This window comes from Artibeus jamaicensis, unplaced genomic scaffold (genome assembly GCF_021234435.1).
Source record: "Artibeus jamaicensis isolate MK-2021 breed Jamaican fruit bat unplaced genomic scaffold, CSHL_Jam_final contig_559, whole genome shotgun sequence".
NCBI lineage: Eukaryota > Metazoa > Chordata > Mammalia > Chiroptera > Phyllostomidae > Artibeus > Artibeus jamaicensis.
Genome location: NW_026521887.1, coordinates 141,426 through 165,952, shown reverse-complemented (window position 1 = coordinate 165,952; position 24,527 = coordinate 141,426). Strand labels below are relative to the sequence as shown.

Below are 24,527 nucleotides of genomic sequence, written 5' to 3'. Positions count from 1 at the left end.
TGAAAGCTATGTGAATGTGTCCTGTGGGGGTTAGGGGCACGTTCCCAGCTTATATCCTAACCCCTCAGGAGGTAGCCTAGTGAAAATGATGTACATGACTGTCCTACAGCCTGAAGGCCCAGGTAGATAGACTTCCTCTCCAGATCTTGCCTAAATATGTGACACCTAGCACATTGCTTTCCACACAATAAGCACTCCAGTAATATGGATGATGACATGAAAGAAAAATTATTCAAATTTCATCTGTGGATAAATAAATGAACTGGAAAAGAGCAAAATACACACAAAGAAGATATTGCATAAAGCTGGCTTTTAATTAATACTTTGTTATCAAATTCATTTGTATAACAATAAGGGCAAATACTACAGACCGTGTACCAAGCACTGATATAAGTACTTTGTAGATATTGAAGCATATCAATCTTCACAAAATCCCCATTTCACAGATGAGGAAGCTAAAGCCCCAGAGATTAGGCAGCACGTCTGAGATCAGAGGATGAGGGGCTGGTGGTATTTAACTTCAGGGACTTGAGGACCAGGCACTCTGTCATGTAGCACTTGTGTGGCAACAGCAATTTCTAGAACCCCTATTTTTTCTTGGTCATCATAATTTTCTTTTCACTTTCTCTTGTTCATGTTATGAATACTCCAGATGTGTTCCAGCTTTCAGGTCCTGTGGCTAACAGCCCAAATAAATCAGATTGTGTCTAGTTTACTGCTCTTCAGACAGCACAGCAAGGATGGATGTAAACTGAATTTCCTCTTCAGTAAACGCAAATGAACACTTGAGCTTGGAAACCTCCTACTTCACTGTTTATTTTAAGGCTCAGATAAAACAGGACCCATGAAAGCACTTCAAATGCCTTTCAGGAGCTATGAACCCAAGCATTCCTATTTGGGGGGGAGTTCTTTTAAGATTTTATATTAGTCGCAGCAGAATTCATAATTCAAAATATATTTTAAGAAAGTTTTCTCCAGTGAGATTGTGAAAACATCATAAAACAAATATGATATACCTACTAAAGAATCCAGGTGTTTCCAAATATCTAAACATTTGGAATTGTATGTAATTAACAATTATCATAGAATATCTTTATCATGATTTATAAAATTTTTAGCAATTAATGAAGCAATTTTTTAGAAGTATTAGCTTTTGAGAAAAACCTGAAAATATAACTGTCTCACAAGTTAAAAATAGAATGCTGTTAATTAAAAATCTTCTATGTAAATCATACCTTGGGTGTCATGAAGGAATTAAAGCTTTGCAGTACTTTTCCCTGCCCACTCAAAGTAAGATAACATTATGAGGTAGGAGGCAAAAAGCAACGAGACATCCATTTATCCACCATCAGTCAGTTATGGAACATGCACCCTGGGCTAATCACTATGTTCATTGGGCATCTGGCATTCAAAGATGATTGGTACAAACTTTCTGTCCCCCGATTTTTTGTTTACAAGAGTCCTGTCCAAAAGCTTCCTGGTAAGAGTGGTGAGAAGGATGAGATCAGTGGTTACTATGAGAACCCAGAGCCAGTTGGCCAGGTCAGGGAGTCTTTCTGGGAGGGGTGGACATCTGAAGGCATGATTCTATACTAAATGAGAAGGGATTTTGCAATTACTGGAAAGGTACAATGGAATAGAGGATGGAGGGAATGATGGGGATCTTCAGAGAAGGCAAGAACTGTGCTCGCTCTGAAGGAGCAGTTGGAAATTAGAGGCTGGGAAGGAAGCAGTCGGGGTCCAGAAAGCATAGAGGACTCAGTGATCCGATGTTAGGTAACAATAATAATAGAAACCACTGTAACCAGAGTGAGTAATTTTAGTAAGGGAGAAGTAGAAATAAAGGCAGATTTTGGTCAGAGCATAGTCATTCTCAAATATTAATCTAAGAGTGTTCTCCTGCAAGTAATGAGGAATAGTGAATGCTTTGGAAAAGAATATTAGCCCTGGCTGATGTAGCTCAGTGGATTGAGCATGGGCTGTGAACCCAGGGGTCACCAGTTTGATTCTCAATCAGGGCACATGCCTGGGTTGCAGGCCAGGTCCCTGTTACAGGGTACACGAGAGGCAACCACACATTGATAATCCTCTCCCTCTCATTCTCCTTCTCTTCACCTCTCTCTAAAAATGAATAAATGAAATCTTTAAAAAAAAGAATATTAACATAAAATAAATTATTTAAAACATACTACCAGAGTTGAAAATGGCAGGGGTGTTCAGCCTTTTGGCATCTCTGGGCCACACTGGAAGAAGAGCTGTCTTGGGCCACACATTAAATACATTGCAACACATAATCACAAAAAATCTCCTAATGTTTAAGTAAATTTACAATTTTGTGTTGGGCCACATTCGTAGCCATCCTGGGCTGCTGGCTGCAGGTTAAACACCCCAGGAGAATATCCAGCCCCTACCCAACTCTTCTAGATTGGAGGCCCTTCAGTATAGAATGGTGATTTATTTGTACCTGTGTTCCCCACAGTGTATGACAGACAGCAATTGCTTAATACAGATTCAATTTAAAAGTGAATAAAAGCAGGAAAGTGCAGCCCAGAGTAATTGATCCTAGTGACTTGCCTAAGGTTACCCTGCAGTAACCAGACGCCAAGTTCTCTGTTCATCGCTGACCAGAACCCATTCTTCCCTCATTCCTTGTTAAACATACCCTAGATGTTTTATTCACAAAAGATGGCTATGAACATCCAGAAAGTTGACTGCATTTTCCTGTTTACAAATGGCACCAGATGTCTCACAAATAAATACACTAAGTCATTAAATTTAAAATTAAAATGTAAGCCTAAAATTTTCAGGAGTCATCTTTATGATACTAATATTACAAGGATCCACAAGCTACATTACCTATTAAAATATATTTAAGAGGAAAAACTAATAAAGCCCTAACCTTCCAAACCTCTCTTTTAGTCTCTCTCTCTCACATACACATACATACACACACACACACACGTGAACTGCTCACCAACATTATTGACTCAGTAATTCTCCACTCTTTCAAGCACTCCCGTTTTCTATCCATTTAGCCCAGTGTGGAAGAGGGCTATACATGAAGAAACACTGGTCATGATTTTGTAAGTGCTGAAACTAGATGATAAGTATTAATATATGGCTACTCCTTATACCATGCTCTCTACTTTCATGTAATTTTTTAAATTTCTCATTTAAAATGTTTTTAAATGAAGGTTGAAAATAATATCCATTAATAAATAAGCGTGTTACTCCAAATTGGCTTGCTGAGCCAAGTTCTTTCATTCAGAGGAAAACAGTTCTTTCATTCAGTTACGAAAACTGGCTGACTAGGACATCTTCAGAATTGCTTCCCAGCAGGTGGATGCAGATGTCCAGGACCGTGAAGCATGGTAACTGCTCTAGGTGGCTTGGAAGGTTATCACCCTGGAAGAGGTAAGGCTGCACAATACCTTCCATCCTACTGCATAACTGTCTGCTGAACAGGAAGCTGCCACGCTGCTTCAAGGAGAAAGCCATTCACAAACCCCAGACTTAAAAACAATGTTATTCAGAAAAGATTAAAAGAAGCTTTAGAGATATAAATATCTGAAAACTAAATTACTAGAAAACATTCACCAAATTTTACAAACCAAGACTACTGATCTTAGTTTTGCTCGTATACCGAAACAGATCTTTACACCTAGGCACAGATCACTGCAATCAATTAGCAGGAGCAGATTGGGAAAGCAAACTGCTATGAATACCTTCACTTCCATTCCAGTCCATGAAGCTAACCATGTACATCTGGATGTCTATAGGACATATGTGCATGCGCATACAAAATATCCAAGACAAAGCCCCTTTAAGTGGCATATTCTCATATTGTTGGCTGCAGTCTTTGATCAATTCAAATAAAAAGTAGACCATTGTGACCCTAAGAGCTAAAGAAAACTAAAACTGAACTTATCTCCCGGAATTGTGAGCATGGTTATGTGTATTAATTTTATCATTTGCTATTTTTAAAGGAGAAACTTAGGGAAAAATTGAAATGTGACAAGAGAAATCTTTATAACCTAAAGTTCTATATATATATACATTCCTAGTTGTATATCAAATGTTTGGTGTTGGACTACCACAGAAAGAACTTCAGAAAAAACTTGCTGTTGAACATAGGAATCACTGTTATATCACTGAAAATACAGGCACATCCTATGTTCATATTAACATACATAGTTATATGTAATATACATATTGGTCATACACGCTTGGACAGAAAAACCCTTAGTGAATTAACCCTAGCACACAGAATGCTTCGCATTTAAGTGTGTTCAAATATCCGAAAAAGAGGGAACCTAATTGCAACTGCATTTTGAACTCAGAGCATATAACTATGTTTATAAAAGCATGTAGCAGTCCAGGGTCCTGGAAATACAAATTCTTTCTTTCACACACTGTTAAGATGTCATTCAGGAAATGAACAGTTTTGCTGTTTCTGTTCAGCAACAATCTGTAGCTAAGACACAGGTGAGTAAACTAGATTTAGGCTGAAATTACTGTGATGTGATGCTTGACAGGGAGGAAATACCTCTCAGAGTCACTGGCTCTCAGGATTGGAGGGAATTAAATGCAGGAGGGAGCTCAGAGGGGGCTCTAGCTGAAGACTGAGTTAAATGGCCTGGAACTCAATTTACAAGTGAGTTAAAAAATAACAATTGTCCTCCCTTCTCCCCTGCTTTAATTGAAGTATTTTCTATCTGGAGGCCCCTTTTGAAATGCAATACTCCTGGGAGTGGTCACACCTTAAATTATCAGCTAACACTTTCAAAGAGATTAGCAGACAGCCAGCAGAGAGAAGAATTCGATTTAGGCAAGTGCCTGCACTGGAGGTAAGGCTAGGGCTGGGGGAGAAAGGTTAACTAGTCAACACATCTGTCGATTAGTTGCTAAACAGACATTTACTCACTCAGAGCATTTCAGTCTACAATCTAAGCTTCCAACCTCTGGATGCTATTATTCCACAAAAAAGATAAATGATTGCTCCTGCTTTGCTGTATTAGCCATTTCAGTACAATTTTCCCCATTATCCTGGAAGTAACTTGAATCATCCTGGGGTGTAAACAAACTAAACCTTAAATACAGTTGAAAATTATTGACTTTTTATTTCAAACATCTTTAAACCATCCCTGAGGAGTGTTTGTGCATGTGAGATCAGCCTTGTAAAAAATTGTAAATACATTTTAAGGTAAAAGACAGTCAACAAAATAGCAAGTATTGATAAATCTACATACTGAACATTCATCAGATTCCTCTAGTATTATAATTAAGATATCCTACAAAAACTGAATTGCTGAAGGAATAGAAATAAATTTCTTTTCTGTTTCAGGAATTTATTTTGTCTTTTTCTCATAGTTACAGAATTTTTTGTGCATGATAAAAACTTTTAAGATTTACTTTATTAGCAACTTTTAAATATGCAATACAGTATTATTAACTATAGTCACTGTGCTATACATTACACCCACATGCTTTAGGAGTCTACTTTTAATTTTTCTTATTACTCCGAATGTAGTATTTAGACATTCCAATATCTACTTATATTGATCAACTTAGGACAGAAGTCTGTCACAATGCTTACTTGGAACCATGCTACATAGAAAAATAATTTGTTGAGTTTTTCATACGTTTTCCTATAAACCTCCTAGAGGCAATGGAACTGAACAAGCTTTGCAAAGTTTAATTGACCTCTGTGGGTCTATAACTGTATTGGGAGATTCTGATGGCCTTAAGTATTGCCAAAAGTCTCCGAGTATGTGCTTTGTAAATACATATTTTTAGATTCTATCTACACTTCTCCACTTGTGATAGTGAGGAATATGTAGCATCAATAGATAATATCAAAAGTAACCTCTCAACTCCATCTGCCCATCGATTTTTATTTTCTATTGCCATAAAACTTTTTACCATTACTAATAACAAGTAACAAAACCGAGGTGAATTTTACTTTTTTTAAAATCAAATTAATGAACACTGGAGAAGTCAAAGTTATTAAAATTATCAAATGAATCATAGAATTATTGGAAAGTGATTGTTAAGAGAAAGTATGCTTGTTCTTCAAGCTTTAATCTGGCACACACAGGTGAGTTGCTTTTGTACACCAGGCACCGGATATGGAATGACAATGTGATACCAGACCAAAGTGGGGGTTCAGCTACCTGCTGCCACCAAAAGGCAAACTCTATTGGCTAAGGATAGTGAGAAAGGAAAAAAGGATTTTACTTGAATGTGAATGATCTGGGAGAATGAAGGAAAACCCCAGACAAAACCTACCTGTTCTCAGCTAAATCAAAACAAAAGGCACTGCTCAGAATTCCTGCTCCATTTTAAACATTTGAAAGTACTGTTCTTTAGAGCCCTAGACAGCTACTAAGCAGTCATGAAAACAGCTTAGCTCATTCCCAACTGCTGCCCAAATTCAGGCTCCCTCCTGGAGCCCGTGTGTGGTATTAGTGCCGCCACTGGCCATGCAGCTTCTGGAGTCTCAAGATCCTGTGCTCCAGAGATGGAGAGAGTGCGAACAGACCTGCAAGTACTCCACCAGGTCGGCTAGAGAGAGAGACTCTCTCCTGGAGGCCATGGGCCATGTGACTGCTAAGGTTACATGCCTTATGGAGAAGACAGGCCAGTGCACTGTTCAAGAACAGGTCCTGAGCAGCAAGCCACGAGGAAGAGAGAGATTTCTTTGTTCCCCTGGGTTTATATTACTGCCAGGTGTGGAATGGAGCAGGTTCTTTCTCAGAATGACCAATTAACTTTTTAAAGGATTGCGCGCTTTGCATGGGTCCACCTCCCAACGAACCACTTCCTTCCCCTGGCTAGACTGACAGGCCTCTTTGGTCCACCACCTCCCCCTTTTAACTTCTATCGTGCATTTGCAGGCCTTACCCTGTCTCACCCCCAATCTTGTCCCGGAGAGGGTAAAAAGGCTTTTTCCCCTCTTACCCAATTATCTTGCTAGCTGTGCACATGCTCCGTGTAAGAACTCCCTTCGTAGCCGTCTCACCCAGCAGTGGGAAAACAATACTGCCCCACCCCTGCTGCCTCTCCGTGGCCTCTCCGAGTGGTTTGTGGTCTCCCCCAGTGACCCCTCTTGTTTCCCATCCTCAGTCCACTCCCAGTGATCCAAGTAGGCTTTTTATCCATATCAAAGGGGAAGAGAAACAGCCATTGCCTTTCAAGACAGCATCAGGTGGCAGTTTGCAAACTGGGTCTGACTTAGGAAATAACTAACAACGTTGGAATTCTGTTGAGAAACACTGAACAGATTAGCAGACTTGGCTTATAATCTCGATGTTGCTATATACTACTTGTGTGGCCTTGGGCATGTCACTGAGTCTCTCTTAGCTCTAAGTCTTTGTCCCAGGAAATTTACATTTGGCCACAGATGGTTCTTTTCTGATCAAAATGTCTGATTCCATAGAAAAGTCAAGTCCAATGAGGAGAGAAGCTAGCACTTATGGCTAAAGCACCTGTCACTTGTCAGATGTCCATTACATCATTCAGACTTCCTTAGTCCTGGGTGTGGTTTGTCCCACAGGACTGTGTAGCTTCTAGTCTTTCTACCACATCCATTTTGCTGAAGGAGGAGTCTGCTGTGAGTTTAGGATCTTAACTGTTGAAAAAATATATAAGAGAAATATGTAATGAAGATCAACACAGCCCCTGGACTCACCTTCTATTTTACCTTGTTAGTAAAGAATGTCACAAAATTTATAGGGGCAGTAATTAAATTGATCTGATTCAAGTAAGGGTGGCAAAAATGGAAACAATCACTTGCTATTAGATTTGAACTTTAAACAGTTTTAGAGGAAAGTTCTATTAGTTAGCTGTAAATGTTATAAATCTATTCTGATTCCCCCAAAATCTTCCTGTGAAAATCTTTGTAGTATCACTAAGTCTTTTTTCTTAAGATTTATTGGTTTCCTCTTCCATGTGTCTCAACTGGGTACCAAACCCACAAACTAGTCATGTGCCCTGATTGGTAATCAGACTGGAGACATTTGGCTTTATAGAAGTTCTGCCAACCAACTGAGCCACACTGGTCAGGGCTTTATCAGTAAGTCTTAAAGAAAGTATTAAATGTTAAATAGCATGAAAAAATAAGTCAGAGAAACCCAGTTTAAAAAGGCCATAATTCAACCCAAAATGAATACGCTTGCTAACATGGGCTCATCAAAATGTATGATATGTATCTATAATGTCTGATTTTCAGAGCCTCACTCTGGTTCTGCCCCCACATCAATTTCTCAGTCTGCCAAGAGGAAAAGGCCTTCCTCAGTTACCTCAGTGAGGGGTGGAGGTAGAAGGGAACCTCAAATTCTCCATCTCCACATTTTCCTCATGTATGTGACAAGAAGCTGGGCTGATTCCGAAGCAACATTTGTTTGTGTGTTGTAAACAGTGAACTATTCATAAAAACATATACTACATTGAACCGGGATCTCTTTTGTTCAGCACCAAAACCCTCTGATGCCAGAAATAACAACAACCATATTAGCTCTTCAGTTTTGAGGTAATGGTTTACTAACAAGATTACCTTCTTCATTCTAGCAGATTTTTCTGCCAGGTGGAGAATGGAGATATGAGAACCCATGCTTAATTTAATGACCCCTGGACATTATAGTGATCTGAAAAAAATCACTGTTGTTTTGATGACATTTTTGACATTTGAGACATAAGAACAGTTCACAATGAGGACACCTGGGGCTCAGATTCAGCCAGCTGGGAGGACTTCATGAAGATAAACTGAGGAGAATAATCCACCATGCTGCAGTAAAAGGTGTGGATTTGAATCCTGGATTTCCTTCCTACTAGCTCTGTGGTCTTGGGCGAGTTTCATGATCTCTAAGTCACAGTGACACTAGTAGCAGCAAGGTTATTGGGAGGTCTACATGAAATGATGCATTAGAAGCATCTTAAACCACACCTTGATATATTAAGGGCATATAGTACATAACAATAGATAGATAGATAGATGATAGATAGATGAATAAACAGATAATTTTTTAGTTATTGCTGTTCTTACTACATTTCCAGGGCTGCCATAACAAAGCACAGTAGACTCAGGGCTTAAACAAGAGAAATGTATTCTCTCATAGTTCTGAAGTCCAAAATCAAGCTGTCAGCAGGGTTGGTTGGTTCTGCGGGCTGTGGTAGATGATCTGGTCCAGGTCTCTCTTCTTGCTTATAGTTGTCCATCTTCTCCTCACATTCCTTCATATCATCTTTCCTCTGTACATGGCACTGTATCCAAATTTCCTCTTTTTATAAAGATATGAGTCAGATTGGATTAGGACCAGCCTAATGACTTTATTTTAGTTTACTATTACAAATCTAATCTCCAAATACAATTACATTCTGAGGTTAAGATTTCAAGATGTGAATTTGCAGAAGACACAATTCAACCCAGAACATTGTTGCTATAAATTATAATTGTTATCATTACTATAATTATTATAGTCATTTTTTGGAGTAAAGTTCAGTCATCCCAGAAAAGTACATGATGTCTTTGAAGTTGGGAATTCTTATCCAATGCCTGGAATGTAATAGAAGCCTTGGATACGTGAATGAATGAAAAAGTGAATGGCGGATATCATTAAGGATCATATCCAACAGGTTTGGGGTAAGTGGCAGAGTCCCAGCAACTGGAGGAGTAAATTGCAAACATGAATAAGGAAGCCCATCAAGAGCCTACAGTTCTAAAACCATGGGAACAGAGGGACAAAGCAAGGATGTCTGTCACAGAGAAATTAGTGTCAGAAAGAAATTTGCAATAAAGCAAGCTTGATGCTGACCTGAATTCCCTTCCCACCTCCTCTACCTACCAGTTCTGTGACTGGGCAAATTAACTTCTCTGAAGCTCAAGGTCAGCCAAAGCTGAATGTTCTGAAATTGAAAAAAAAGATTCAATGGGGCAGTGTATATAAAACACCTAGCTAGAGCCTACCCATCATACGCACACAGAAAATGTTAGGGTTCTTTCCTTTCCTGGAATTATACAATGTTCCACTATTCTCTACCCTTCTGATGGCCATAGGCAGCCTAGTGATCACCATAGGGAAAGCTAGAGAAGACCTCAGGGCATTCCTCACTGAGAAGGCTGGCTGTAAAGACATCAGCACAGGTAGAAACCAAAGCTCACAGGAGACAGCCAGGTCATCCATCTCTGTCTCCTCAGAATCTCCTGAGGAAGCCTTCCCAAGAGGTGACCCACAGGAAATGTCCTATTTTGAATTAGGTTACATTGTTATCGAGTTGATAGTAAAGGGAAACAAAAGCTTCCTGGGAGGGGAATAGAATCAATGGATATTTGATTATACTTAAGGAATTCTTTTTGGTCTTGTTTTGTTTGATTTTAATATAAGAGGAAATCTGTTTTATCTCAAATGCCAAACTAATTTTCCTAAGAAATTATAATATTACTTAATACGTACCTTAATACTTGTGATTGAATCACAACTGAAAAATGTGGAAAAAGGATATCCTTTTATAATATCAATGGAACAGACACACGGTCTAATTCAAAATGCTTAATTCAATGTGCCAATTATAAATATGATTGTAAGTAGCCTGTGGGTTACTTCTGCTTTTCTTCTTGTTTTAAAGAGTACTTGGAAATTCTCATAGACGACAGCAAATTCAGGTAAACAGATCATTGACACATGGACCTTGATGATTAATAAAAAGGATTCTAAACCAGAAGGTCTTTGGAAAAAGAGGAAAAATCAAGGGCAGGGGAAAATGCGGTGAAATTCTCCTATTGATTTGGCAAAATAGCACTAATTGTTCCTGGAACTTGATTCTGAGTTGATGGTATAGACACACATACACATACATTTACTTATATAATAAGCATATCTACATATCTTATATATATATACCACATGTACACCTTATATCACATATATACACTATACTAATGATAATTTATTTATACCAAATCTATTTCTTAATACTGTAATAACATCTTCATATAGTCACCATTTAATGGAGATATAGTAACACAGTGTTCATAACCAGAGCAAAAAGACTTTTTTTATATTTACATTAAAGGTTTTTTTTTACTTAAAATTTATAGCTGGTCTCTCATACACAGCAGGAATTGAGTATTTCACAGTTCTTAGTATAATTTAATTTTAAAAATAAACAGTAAAAGAGAGAGACTATTGCTTTTGTAGAAGAAAATTAGTACTTTGCATGATATATGTAAAAAATGTTGGAATTCAAAGCAAGAATTTTCTTGTAGGGCTAACAGGTAAATTGGCAATATCCGTGTTAACAAAGGGTCATTAACTCCTTGACCACATTCTGTTTAAGGACTTTTTGTAAGGCACCAGTCATGGCATTTTGAAGGGTCCAGTGATGTCATCGGGAACCATCTAGCTCCCATTGCAACAGTTATCCACCATGTTTAACTCATCATCTCAGAACTTGTCAGGACACAGAATTGCTCCAACCAGAGTCAAATGCGAGAAGCCAGATAACAACAACACAGCCTTCAGAAATCAGCCCTGGCATCTGAAACACAGAGTAACCCAGAGTAAAGTTCAAGTTTTCTGTGAATTGGCAGCAGGCATGACTCTGGAGCAATTTTGCAGACTACCTGTTCACCTTTAGCTAGTTGTCGAAAGGGTTAATTTTACTATTTTACTACCTGTTGAAGATAGTGCCTGATTTTGTTCCACATATCCGAATGAACTTTTAAAGCCAGAGCACAATCGCCTGGACACATTTCTACTTCCTTCTACCCGTGAGGTATTCACAATCAATTCAGCATGGCCCTGGGGGTATGGAAGAAAAAGAAAGGACATAAAACACCCCTTCTCCTTTCAGGGCAGATGGTATGACAGGAACGATACACAAAACAGAAAAGAGTTAATAAACGCATTCTGGTTTTCAGTTTGTTTTTCAGCTACGTACCCTGGATGGAGCCAGCCTTTGTCCTTCAAGGTATCCACTGAAGGGAAAGAGCTAAATAAACCAAGTGACATAGCGTTGTGCTGATAGCAGGACACTGTGGGTTTCAGAAATACAGAGAAGAGGAGGTTGGAGAGCATTGGAAGGGTCAGGGGTGCTCCCTGGAAAGGAAAGTTCTCAGCAGGGCTTTGAAGGAGAGGTATGGTCCATGCAGACAAAAGGGAGAAGGGTGGACTTTCTGAGTGCCCCCAAATCTATGTGCCAGTCTTCCCCATTTTCTCACTAGTATTTGTCAGCATCACCTATCCTTAAAATTCTGTGCAAATGAAAAACATTAAAAGCAGTTCAGCAATTGAAGATAATTATTTCAGTGGAAGAGGTTTTTGTTTTTTATAACCTCTTCTTTGCATAGGGCCAGCTAGCTTTTGCTACATCTGCCACTGATAGTCTTTGCTCTGTTTACTTTAAAGAATAAGCCACCATTTGATTTAGTTCCTCATTTTCAATATGTAAACCCTGGACTCTACATTACAGGAAGGAGAAATAAAACAAGTCTCTAAAAGCAGAGCAATGGTTGCTCACAAATACACACAGCCTCAATACTTTATAGAACAGTCACTTAGGAAAATGCAGAATTTCCCAGCTGGCAGACTGGGTTCGGCAGGTGTACCTTAACTGAACCAATCACTTTGTATTCGGCTGTCAGTTCTCTTGGTTCTTCCGGCTTCATTGCAGCAGAGTGTGTGTTTATTTCTAAAGGTTGTTCACCTATTCCATGGTTCAAAGGGATCATGTGTTCACTTAAAGTGTCACTGTAAAGATATATGACGATATAGCTAAGGAAGATGAATTAGAAGTGTAGATAGGTAAAACTAATAAGGAAACCTAGAAAGATAAATCACAAAATACAAAAAAAATGAAAATTAAACAGAAAGATTGTTCTTTATTTAAAAAAAAAGAATGAAAAAGCTAAAATTAAACAAAGCAAATCACCTGTACAGCAAGCCATACTCTAAGAGTTTTACTATGCACTATAGTAAAAGAGTAAAAGTGTATACTATACACTATAGTAAAAAAATTGTAGTTTTAATCACAACTGCTATAAATACTTCATTTATTATTGTTATTCATATCCTACATTAGCAGCATATTCCTGTTGCCTGCTTAACTAATTTGGAGCAAATAAAAGTGATGGAGTTGTGATGGAGTCATCAATTGAGTTTCAGGATTTACATGACTAAATGAACAGTGAGTGTCTCACCCACTTCCTTGGGTTGAGGTGAGGGGACTTAATGAAACAACTGTAAATGTATTACTTCCTCCAGTCTCACTGGTCTGCCCACTTCTAGTGAACAAAAAACTAGATAGTGGCTCTCCACAGTCTATTTTTTATCCAGAGAAGTCCGTTTTTGTAGCAAGGATGAGCAAAACTTGTTTAAAAAATAACAGGTTTATTAGTTACGATTATGTTTGATGGAAACACTGCTTAGCCAATGATGCATCTATTTATGTTCAGATAAAAGTTGTTGCTGTTACATAGTTTTTACCACATTAAAATGTTCTGTTTAAATGAGATTTTTATAATAATATTACTATGGTTTTCAAAGATGTTTGGCCTGTAGAAATGCTCTAGTTTACAATTTATATGCTACCATCTACCTGTATTTAAGGAGGCTACAGGATAGAAAGCATAATTGCTTGGGAGCTGAAAAGTATCTGAATAAACATCACTACTGTGTCATACGACTTTCAAACGTGAGTCCTTTTTGAGTCTGATTTTTCTCAAATGTGAAAATGGGGGCAACATGGGCGACAGCAGAGCTCCAGCAACCATGGAATTCATACACATGGAAGGGCTTAGCACACTGCCTGGCACCTGACAGACATTAAGTCCAGGCTAATCAGCTCCCTCCCATTTAGAAACCTCTGCATTGTTCCAATGACAAACACTGGCACTGACAGGTGTGCGTCTGGACCTTTCAGCAGGTGTGGCAGTGCTGAAAGCAAAAGACAGACATCAGTATGTCTGTATTTACCCGCAGACCGACAACCCTTGGTGTGTCTCATTAGGCTTACCCCTGAAAATCTAGACTAGGAAGCTCTGCTCTGACCTCTCGCTGTGAATGCAGAGCTGTGGTTGTGAATGCAAACGTGGGGGGCGCATAGTTTTGGAGGCAAGCTACCAACCTAGCTCTTCCTTTTATTTATGTTTTCAAATGAAAGTGGGCCCTGTTCACAAACATGGCATCAACTCCTGGGACTGTACCAAACAGACCTCTTGCACAAACCAGAACAAACTACACTAATTTGCTGAACCCTGAAATGGAGCCAAATTCTAAGCTTTTATTTTTGAAACTACAAACAGAACTACAATTTTTTAAATGCCAGGAAAATAATATCAACAAGATGTTACTACAGGAAACAAGTCTGAAATCTTTTTCAGTGTGAAAATGCTATAGGTTCCTTCCTCTACTTTGTAAAGTTGCTAACTTCATCATTAAAACAAGAACTTAAGCAATCTAACTGACTTTAAGTTGAGCCATCTTTTATTTACCCTAAGATCTCTCAGTCAAGTGGAGATACAATCAGTGTTATCAATTTAGGTATTTCTATGGCATCTACTCCTGTGACACATTAAATCTATGTCTCTATAAGAGAAGCACATTGATTTTTTTCTTCCGCAGCAGGATTTTATATTTTTTTACTCCAAGAATAGCTGAGGGCTGCAAAAAGGAACAGCTGGCCACATGGAAAACCGTGCTTGGTTGATAAGATAGTTGAAAAGAAAAATCACCTTATTGCACATCCTAAATAACTGTCAAACGAGGTCACGAAAACTGTTTGATTGAACCACACCAAAATATTTAATGTATCAAGTTTTCCAAACTTCACAATAACTGCCTCACCCAATGCCTGGGCTTAAGCTTCAACCTTCACTTCATTCCTTCATTTATAAAGCTGGGCCTGTGACCATGCAAGCAGTCGGGGCAGCATGTGTGTAGATCCACTCAGTTACTATATTGACCTCATAACAGTCTTTATAATTATTGACCTGATTATAACTAAGACATAATTAATATAAAATATAGAATGCTGGGTATTAGATGCTTTAAGATATGGTTCAAGCACTCAGCCAACCCCTTGAAACCTGAATATGTCTAAGCAATTTTGTAAATCCTGGAAAAAAATTGTCAGGTGTCAGGTGAGAAAAGAGATTTGTCTCACTAAAGAAAGAACATTTTCTTGACCTGAGACACCAGAAATACAGAAGAGCCTGTCTCTACTCTGCAGTGATGAGTACCCTTAGCCTTGAACAGCAAACTTGCAGATTAATGAAAATAGTAGAATATATCACATTCTCCTGCCTCCAGGTATAATATTTTATTCATATAAGAGCCATGTGAGCCTTGATTTATATGGACTTTCATTAATAGGCAATAGTCAATCATAAGGTTTCCTCTTGTCACCTCCAGTCTTCCTTAAATTCAACACCCAGTCAAATGGTGATAGGTATTCCCTCTTTCTCCGGTAAATACCTCCCCCACCCCACAAAAAAATAAATAAAAAGGGGGGGAAGGAAAAACAAGCAAGTGAGAAAGGTGGCCAGACAAAATGTTTTGCAGTTCAGTGTAGTTACTTACCTTGTTTCCCCACCCTCTGCAGGTGTCTAATAAAACCTCAGAAGTGACCATCATTCAGCTGAACCTATGCTGGTCAAAACAGAGTCCTGATTTCAACAGTCACAGAGATACAGCACTAGGTCTGCAGTGAGCTATTTTAAAGCTTCTCAGAGAAGTAAGGTGCAGTCTTCATGGCCGTGTCAGATATTCAGAAATTTGTGATTTATTTTCTCCATATATTGTGAGTGTTTTCCATTAGTCCCAAAATTTTAAGAAGTTCCAATTGTCCCCAAAGAGAAAATAGATTACATATTGACTATTATTTGTACTCTCAAGTGTTGGATTTCATTAGGTTCAGAACATCCATACATTCATTCTTTCATTCATTCATTTGCTTCAGAGCCATATATATGACAATAGTGGAATTGCAGGGGAGGCACTGTATAAAAACCACAAGGAACCCCTGAATTGTGACTCTTTTTAACTTTCTAAAGCATTAAAATGTTCAAGTACATACATATATCTGCTAAGAAAGGAAGTGGTATGCTCAGTCTCCTCGTAGGTTATGACAGGACAATAGGACTTCTTGGGCTTTGAGTCCAGTATTTGAATATTCAGGCTATTCTAGGTGAAGTGCTTTCCAATGACACTGCAACAGGACTCTCCACCCACCCAAATGCAGCTCTGGTCTGATGGAAGCAGAGGTGGGGTGAGGGCAGAGAAACAAGCAGAGGCTGCCCACCCTGAAGCAGAGCTGTGGCTGTCAATCCCAGAGAAAATAGAAGAGTCAACCTTTCCTTATGCAACTTCTGAAGTTAATTTGGTGCTTAAAATTGTAGGGGCATCAAAACATGGATTACCTGAGGTTGCCTTTGCACTAACAAAGGCATTCTTCAGTGTGGTGAATCGGTGTGATGGCCCAGGGCCCAGAGCAGTGATTTGAGAAAATCACCCATGGCAACAATTAGGCAATGGGTCCTCAGTGACTGCCAGAAATCTCACTGAATATTGGAGGGAAAGAGAATTTATATGTAATCCAATTTAGAACAACAACAACAACATCAACAACTTAATGTTCTGTATGGGAGAAATCTAGCCCAGGTCCAAAGAGTTGGCTCTCCAGCTCTGCCTGCCGTTCATCTCACAAAACTTAGTTTTATTATCTGTAAAATTGAATATCTACCTCACAGGCTTTATGAGGATTCAGTGCCAGCGCATAAATGCTTAGCTAGTAATAGTTACTGTAATCATTATCCTCCAGTTTGCTGTGGCAGATGGGAGTCCACAACTGAGGAGCAAAGGACAAGTTCTTGACCCACCCCTCCTCTCAAACAACTGAGTATCCTAACATTACCCTAATATAAGCTTCATTAGGACCTCTCTGTAATGGATCTCAGAGGAAAGACCTGAAGGAAAGATGGGAACAGACACAATTATCTGTCCTGGCTGATGTGGCCCAGTGAGTTGGGCAATCATCTGACAAACCAAAAGGTTACTGGCTTGATTCCAGGTCAGGGCACAAGCCTAGGTTTTGGACCAGGTCCCTTGGTTGTGGGTGTACCAGGGGCAGCTGCTCAACGTTGTCTTCCCTCTCTTTCTCCCTCCCTTCCCTTCTCTCTAAAAATAAATTAATAAAATCTTTTTTTAAAAAATAGGAATGAAATTTTAATCTCACAGCACCCTTTCAAACCTGTGAAAACCTAAAATCTTGGAGAAAAAATTGTGAGAGCCACACAAAAATGAACCTTAACAGACGGAAGGAGTGCCAGGCATTTCTGACTAAGGGAGGCAGATATTCGATTGGTGCTAAATGGATAAGTACTCATTAAACATTTGCCCCATTTTCCAAGGAAGAACCTCGGCTCTCCCATGAATGGACCAAAAGGGTGTGGTCGCTAGTTAAGGAACAAGAGATGGGTGAGAACAAAGGATGGTGTGGGTATCCTCAACTGGGCCTACCCATTCTAAGGAACCACCTTCACTGGGAAAAGTATGAAGAGACAAAGCAAGTTCCCTTAATATCTAACTATCTTTTATTCCACATATTTTGTGTGGCGGGCAACACGCTGGCTGTTTTAAACTGGTCATGTTTCTAATCCCCATATTAACCTTAAAATGTAGGTATTATGGAGTCAGTTATTTGGGTTAGTGAAATGAGGTTCAGAGAGATTGAGTATCTCATCCAGCTTAATGCATATTGCTATGTATAACATTTTGTTTGCCCAACATTCCTTCCTTTAAATAAGATTCTGAGTGGAGGTGGACGGGAGAGCTGCCAGTAGAGAAGTTGTCACATAAGTGTTACCCCACAGAGTACCAAGGGACTGGGCTGGGAGTGAACACGTGAGTCTCCTGGAGCCAGAGTCAGGTTGGGGACATTTGTGTGAATGTTGAGAAAAATCTCTTTCTGAAAGTATTTACTCTAAAGGGCATGCTGGCCAGGGACTGCCTGGAGCTTACTGTGTCAGGACATCAACACCATGGAATTCAATGTGAAGGGCTGAAGAGAGAAATAGTTTCCTGGGAATATAATCAAACACAGGGATCCAGCAGTGCTAGAATTTCTGGGCCAGTGGTCCTCAGAGCAGGGTCCCGGAGCAGCAGCAGCATCGTCACCTTGGAACATCATTGGAAATGCAAATTCTCAGCCACCCAGATTCACTGAATTAGAAACTCTGGGGCTGCAGCTCAGTGCTATCTTTTCATGAGCCCTCCAGATTAGTCTGATGCATGTGCCATTTGAACACCCCTGCTGTTGATAAATTCATGGAGACTTTTTAGTTTCATGGGCCAATAAACTCTTGTTGTTTTTTTTTAAACATAGACTTTGATTATAATAAACAAAAAAAACAAGATAGTTCTGAGCTATTTTCATGAAAATTAACTTAGTCATTTTGTAAATTGTAAGCAAATTTAATTTTTATAATAATAAAATTTATATATATGTATATATATATATATATTCCTTTAAATATACATGTTCCTTTGAGGTTATTTTTACTTTTGTTTTTTATGTGTTCATATGTGAGGCAAGACACACCGCTTGGTGCTTGCAGGAGAAAGGCCATTTGAAGCTACACAGACAAAGTGTTGTATGCGGTGGAATGTACTGCTGGTTGTACAGAATCTGACCCAGGATATTCCAGCGCTCACATGGGGGGAATACAATTCCATCATAGGAGCAAGGAATGCTCCCAAAGGGAGTGAGAATGGCTTGAGCATCAGAACACTAATAAGAGCTATCCAATCTGAGAAGAGAGTCAACAGGATGTTCTAGGACAAGCAGGAGGGAAGAATAAGCAAGTTCAGGAAAATGCAAGGCATTCTGCATGTTGAGGGCAAGAGAGGAACTCCATAGGACTGTGACACCAAGCAAGGGCTTGGGCTTTCTCCTACAGGCCATTAAGAGCCTTTAGGCAACTCTGCCAGCATGATAGATGAGAAGGAAACTGGTGCCAGAGGCTGGAGGGCTATAGCAGTCGAGGCAAAAGGCAGGTTGGTGAGTGGAGCTCCAAATGGAGGCAATGACAGAAGAAATTGGAAAGAGTGGCAGTCTAGGGAGCCAACTGGGTTAGAAGAGAATATGCAAAAAACTATGAAAATGTGTGCAAATTTGCTTTTTCTTCCCGAGGACTTTTAATTTTTTTTAAGTCTGTGATCCAAGGAAGTGTTCAGATATTTTGGAGATGCTTGCATATCTGGTGGTAGGACTGGGTATTTTATTGGATAATGAAGGAATACAGCATCATGTCCAAGCCTTCTGGCTTCTCCTCCATGGGGTTCTCCTCCAAATATGTGGGTATGTTGCTCAAGTTATCTGTGAGCCATTGAAAAGGTGGGAGCCAGGAGGTGCACAAGCATTCACAGGTTGGCAAGTCTTTAGGCAACTGCATGTGTTCTTTAATTACATTAATTGTTCAAGCACTGGATGAAGCCGTTTCAGTTCAATCTAGGGAAGACTTGTCAGCTCTGTTTCTTTACCTTGGAAGATCCATGTCTCAGCCAGAGGCTGATCCTCAACACAATGAGAATATGATACACTCTGCCAGGTCAGGGTTTGAGACCTCAGCCCAGGAAATGAGCTATAATCTCACCCCAGGCCAAGTGCAGAATAGTTTCCTGAGCAGCACAAAGCAGACTGCTTCACACATTCCAAAGGTAGCTGGCAATAGGAAAAAGGGAAACAGCAAGAAAGAGAAAGGAAGTCAGCAGCCCCTTACCCAACACCCCCAGGCCAACCCCAAAACAAGGCTTTCAGACCTATTTGCAGCCACTGGGAACCCTTCACAAAGCGGAAAGTCTATTGCAATTTAAAAACAACAGCCTGCCAGTTAAAGGAAATGTTTTTAAGCACAGAGAGAGAAATACCACTGTGAGGGGCAGGGGCAGGTGAAAGGGCTTTGAGCACCTTGGAAACTGCTTACACACAAAAGCCCCTCTGTGCCTTTAAACAGGAACTCCTGTAAGTGTCCCTGGGTTTCATAACCTGGATGCTGCCTGCAGTGATGTGGTTTGGAAATTAACCTTGCTTTTCTTCCCACTGCTGTTTTACATATTAATTAAAGTGTTTTCCTCAGATCAGGAATGCCTCCAGGCTGGCTGGATTCTGCAAAGGCAGTTCATTCCCTGCTGCTCTGCCCCAGCCACAGTTGTACAGAGTTCAATGATTAAAACTTTCCCAAGTCTGCTGTAGACCCCAGTCTTCTCTTCACTGGCCTCCTTGTAGAGAGTACACACTTTAGTATGGCTCTTAAAAAGTCATCGTTTCTTTTCCCCAAAGACAGATTGTGCAGAGCTAATTTAGGGGAGTGTGTAGAAGGAGAAATTGTTGAGAAGGCAGCCAACTGCTTTCTCCAACTCTAGTTACCTCACTCCTGAACCCATTTCTCCCTTCCTTCCTTCCTTCCTTCCTTCCTTCCTTCCTTCCTTCCTTCCTTCCTTCCTTCCTTCTTTCCTTCCTTCCTTTCCAACAATGCTTGGAAAACATGTGTAAACAGCTAACATTTTATGAATAAGTTGACTTGTTTAAATTTATATATATTTTAGGCAATCATGGTGGCTTAAAGTCTGAAGGCTAGGAAAGATTAGATCACCCAATGTGTGCAACAGAGTTCAGATTCCAACAGTTTGTTCCATTGTCAGAATCTGTGTCCCCATTTTCAACTTTGACTATCATTTTTTAAAAATGTGTTTAACATACACAATAATGGCAGGATTAATTCTCTAGCTGGGTACATATAGTTAATATATCTGCCACCCAGGATAATAAAGTCATCATAGTTACTTCCTTAGGTTTTGGATCTTTTAGTCCAATACATTCTTTTCAGTTTTGAATTATAATTTTGACTGTATCCACTAACTTCTTGGATTATATTAAATAAACACATTTCTTTGTGGTTTTAGATAACTCTTTTGTTCCTTATAAAATCAACTGTGATTTAATCTATAAAAAGGAAAATGTAGGGACAATTGGTTATCTGTAACAAAGGCAATTAAATTTATATACCTAAAAGCAGAATTTTCCAAAATTTATATAATGAATGTTTTATACATGGGAGTAGGTCCCAGTATATATAAACAGAGTACAGCCCTAGGGGACTCCAAACAGGAATTTGGAATGGGGTCCAGGACTCAAGTTGTCCAGGAAATATTGGAAAGATATATAGGATGCCCTTCCCCTCCCCCCACAGGTGTGAGTTGGGGGAAAGGACACATGGAACAGGAACATGTAGAGCCATTTTGTACAGCAATGGCTTTGCAGCTAACCTCTGGCATGGCCATTTATCATATCTACAACATTTAACTGGTTGCATAGATATGTTAAATAGCTATGGCCATGCTTTGAGCCAAGGGGATGGAAGTGACTTCCACCCAGGATGTAACAGGGGCAGCTCCCCCTGGTTACAGCACCTGCATGAGAGCTTGGAGAAGATTGGCTCCGTGACATGGGGCCACACCTGCTCAGACTTATGATGGCAGCCCAGGAAACCTGGAATAACACAAGAATGCTGGCAGGTATAACTGATTGTAGGAGGCGTCCGAAATGGGAGTGCAGAGGAAGGTTGACATGAGGATTTAAATCCAGACTCAGCAGCCATTCGAGGGGGGAGAATCAGGTGGCTTTGGCAGAGTGGGAACCCCCCACAGCTTTGGCGAGAGTGAGGACCATGTGGCTTTGGGGTACTCCCTTTTGCCACATGGCTTAGGAGTCAGGAGAGACTTTGCCTGGAAGAAAATGGGTGAAAGGACTCTTGATAATGGACCATGAGAAGGTACCACATGGCTTTAGATTAAATGAAGATCTTGGCAGCGACACACCTGATAGTGCCAGAAGCCTGAATCACGGACGTCTACTTCCATTCCTGAGATGCGGTACCCAGATTAGGACAGAGGGAGAAGGGAGGACTGTAAGTATCTGTGGGCATCCTAAAGGACTTTAATACTTTAATGAAGACATTAAGTCGCTACTCTAAATCTGTATAGCTTTTAAATAAATAATTCCTTTCCTTTTCACAAATCTCTAGCATTGAGAGATGTCTTTCCTCTGGTGGCAGGCATAGCAAATTTATTTGCTATTTGGGGAGTTTTTTCAGTAATAGTATATCTGAGCCCCCTCCCCTTGGTTCTGTTCTGTAACATATATATGCATATTATATATATTATATATATGCATTATATATATATCATTGCTTTATTGAAAGAAAACAAAGCTATTCTTAATATTTCCCTACTTAGCATTTATTTGTAAAATTCAAGAGAGAGTAATGAAGGTCAGGATTCATTGTAATCTGAATTTAAGGGCACCATGGAAGGTAACCTCTATACCATATATCAGTGATAAAATCAGAACTTCCACCACTACTAATTTATTCCTTGGAAACACAACTACAGTAAAGCCCTCCTGTATATTGTACATATGCCAGTTGAATGGCAGAAATCCTGAATTAAGCTAGTTTAATTCATAGGAAATTTAGTGGCTCCTATGCTGTAAGTTGAGAAGCAGGGCTGCTTCCTATCTGTAGTAGCTAGGAGTCCCCTGTGTTATTAGTCTCAGTTTCTCTCCTGCATTAGCTTTGTCCCCACACGGTCATCTGGTAGAATCCTGGGCTGATATCCTGAGAGCTTACTTATATCCTGTGAGTCGCTTCCAGAACACTTCTTTGTTGGTTAGGAAACTCTTCCATGAGTGCTGAAAATCTCCCATTCATCACAGCAGTCAGTCCTGAGCCATTCAACTGCATGGTGGTGGCTGAGTAGTCCCTCCTGCAACTGGTGGTGAACTAGCCTCCATCACTGCATATGGTCTGTCTGGAGTTAGCATTCTCTTGAGAAATGCTTGTCAAATGGAGCTCACTGAGGTCTGTAGGAAAGAAACAGGCTGCGCAAAGTTGCAAATCCTCATCACAAGAATGACCCAAAGAGAGGGAAATAACTGATTGCCTGTCAGGAATGTCATCAGGAGTTCCTGCACTGAGAAGGAAATAAGACTCAACCCCATCTGAAGATTCTTCCAACTCCAAGATTCTGTAATATTATACTTGTTGGGAAAGAAATGACTTGAACCCAATCCTTGCATCAGAGACAATTTAGTGGGTCAAGTGGTTTATTTGGGATGCAAATGCCTAGACACCTGGTAGGGAGGAAGAGAGGTGGATGAGGAAAGACAGTACAGAGATGGTTGTGCTCTTCAGAGTTTGTACTGAGGAGGTTGGGACTCCAGTTGGATGAGGACCATTAAATAAGCAGGGAGGACACAGCTCAGGATTTCCCTCAGACAAAGACCATGGGGTGCAAGATACAGAAAGTCATAGCATACAGGGTATTGCCCTTGGTGGTAATCAGTGTGGGGGATGTAGGTGGGCCCCAGGTTCTGCTAAGGTGACTTGGAGAGACTCAGCAGGGCAGTTACCTGAGAAAGCAGAGCAGGCAAGGGGAAGAGCAGTTTTCAGGAGAAACTTTGAGAGAAGAAGCTGGGAATCAAATCAAACCAGAAAGGTTTTCAGGACACAGTTAGACTTTTACTCCCAGTGAAGTTGGGACACATCTGACCTATTTTCTTAACAAGATCACAGTGTTTCTTGATAAAGAATAAACTGAAAGGGGGAAAGGGCAAAAGCAGGGTGACCAGTTAGGAAGGAAGCCAAAATCCAGGCGAGAGGAATAAGCTGTGCTAAGTGACAGCGGTGGGAACTCAGGAGCCTTCAACAGTGGACAGTGGACCCATTTGAAGGAACAATCCCCAGAGTTTGCTGCTGCGCTGGAGAGCAGGAAGTTTGTTACTTTGCCACCTCTTTTGGCCTAAGCAACTGAAAGAATGGAGTTGCCATAGAGTGGGCTACAGAGGCAATAGGAGCAGTAGGATAAAGGGGAGGGGGCTTAGTATGGGACATGTTAAACTTCCAATGTTTATTAGTCTCCAAGTGGATAATTTGAGATCTAGGGATATGGCCTGGGGATGGAGAGTGGAGAGCCACAGACATATAAGAGGGGTCTGCATATCTACAGCCTCGGAATTGCATGGCATGACGTGGTGGTGGGTGTAGTCGGGCAGTAAATATGTCTGTGGCCTGAGGCTGGCAGGATAATGTTGCAAGGTGCGGCCGATACAGGAGCAAGCCAAACAGACTAAATGAGAGCAGGCAGAGATGAAGGAAGAACATGAACAAGTGAGCTGTGCTGGAAAGCAGAGAAGTGTTATAAGAAGAAGAGAGAGGTCAGTGGTGTCAGAGACAGCCACTGGGTCACATCTACATGACTAAAATGTCTGGAGATAGAGAGAGGAAGGAAGGAGGAAGAGGAGGAGTGAGAAGAAAAAAGAAGGAAAGAAGGAGGAGGAGAGGGAGGGAAGAGAGATGAAGGCGGGAGATCAAAGAGATGGGGAAAAAGAAGAAAGTGTAGACTAAAACAAATCTCTTCTGGTTTGCTTGCTTGCGTATTTGCCTTTCTGACACCAAACAGGGTTTTTGCTCTTAA

General features: G+C 40.1%; 1 long non-coding RNA gene across 1 annotated transcript; it reads right to left on the bottom strand.

The window, feature by feature from the left end:
- Positions 1-9,053: 9,053 nt before the first annotated feature.
- LOC119042699 (uncharacterized) lies at positions 9,054-12,663 on the bottom strand. The gene is made up of 4 exons (XR_005081271.2): positions 12,605-12,663; positions 11,672-11,798; positions 9,843-9,903; positions 9,054-9,278 (listed from the first exon to the last, which is right to left on the bottom strand). It is a non-coding gene; the product is annotated as an uncharacterized LOC119042699 (long non-coding RNA).
- Between the last annotated feature and the right edge of the window lie 11,864 nt (positions 12,664-24,527).